Genomic DNA, 1,014 nt, shown 5'->3' on the forward strand with positions numbered 1-1,014 from the left:
ATGCTACAGGCATTAGGCCTACTGAATTTAATACACATATCTGGAGGTTGTGTGTTGAAGTGGGAACTTAATTCCCTGTCAAGTGATTTACCAGCCGGGAATCTTAATACCCAAATGCACTGTAGTGGAGAGGCTGTTACAGCAACGCGCTAGTGGAACACAAACACAAAGCAGAAACTGTGTCATGTATATTTGCCATTCACCGGCGCTGTGGGCTGAATGATGCTTTTTGCGTTGTCCCAGATACTTTTGTTTAGGTAATTTCACAATTTACTTTGATTGCGGCAGATACTGACTACTGCATACTCATTCTTTGTAAAGTTTTCTCATGCCTTTTTATACCAAAATGATGCTGGTTTTCATGCTGGAAATGTGTAATCTGCTAAATGATTTCAGAACCAGCCTGTGTATCCAATTGACAGTCAATTGATAGAGTTTTGAGATTATATTTAAACATCCAAAGTGATTTGAATTTGCATCTTCATGCAGTCACTGTTTCTTTTGATGCATCAACAAGAAGTAGTCAAACTTTACTACAAATGAATTTTTTAGCAATCCATTCACACATATTTGTAAATTAAATGTATTTTAAACTGACAAGAAAAATAAAGTAGCTGGAATAATAATTTTAAATTATTTATATAATTATAATAATTATTTGTATATGTATTCGTTTTATTGTTAATTTTACATTAAATTATTTCATATATGTTGTAAATTTTATTTTCATTTATTTTAAGACCAGCATATTTTAGTCAGTTTCCTGCGGAAGTTCTAAGAGGCCATGCATTATTATAATTTTTTTCTTTCGTTTTCTCGTGATCACGACTTAATTGTCTCGTGATCTCAAGACAACGAGAATTGTTTTCTCGTGATGATGACTTAATTTTTTCAACATAGCAAAAGTTGTTTTCTCATGATCTCGACATAACACAAGTTGTTTTCTCGTTATCACGACTAATTTTCTCGTGATCTTGACATAAGATTTGTTTTGAAGTTTGATTTTTAAAACAC

This window comes from Sinocyclocheilus grahami, unplaced genomic scaffold (genome assembly GCF_001515645.1).
Source record: "Sinocyclocheilus grahami isolate Dianchi unplaced genomic scaffold, SAMN03320097.WGS_v1.1 scaffold6591.1, whole genome shotgun sequence".
Classification (NCBI taxonomy): domain Eukaryota; kingdom Metazoa; phylum Chordata; class Actinopteri; order Cypriniformes; family Cyprinidae; genus Sinocyclocheilus; species Sinocyclocheilus grahami.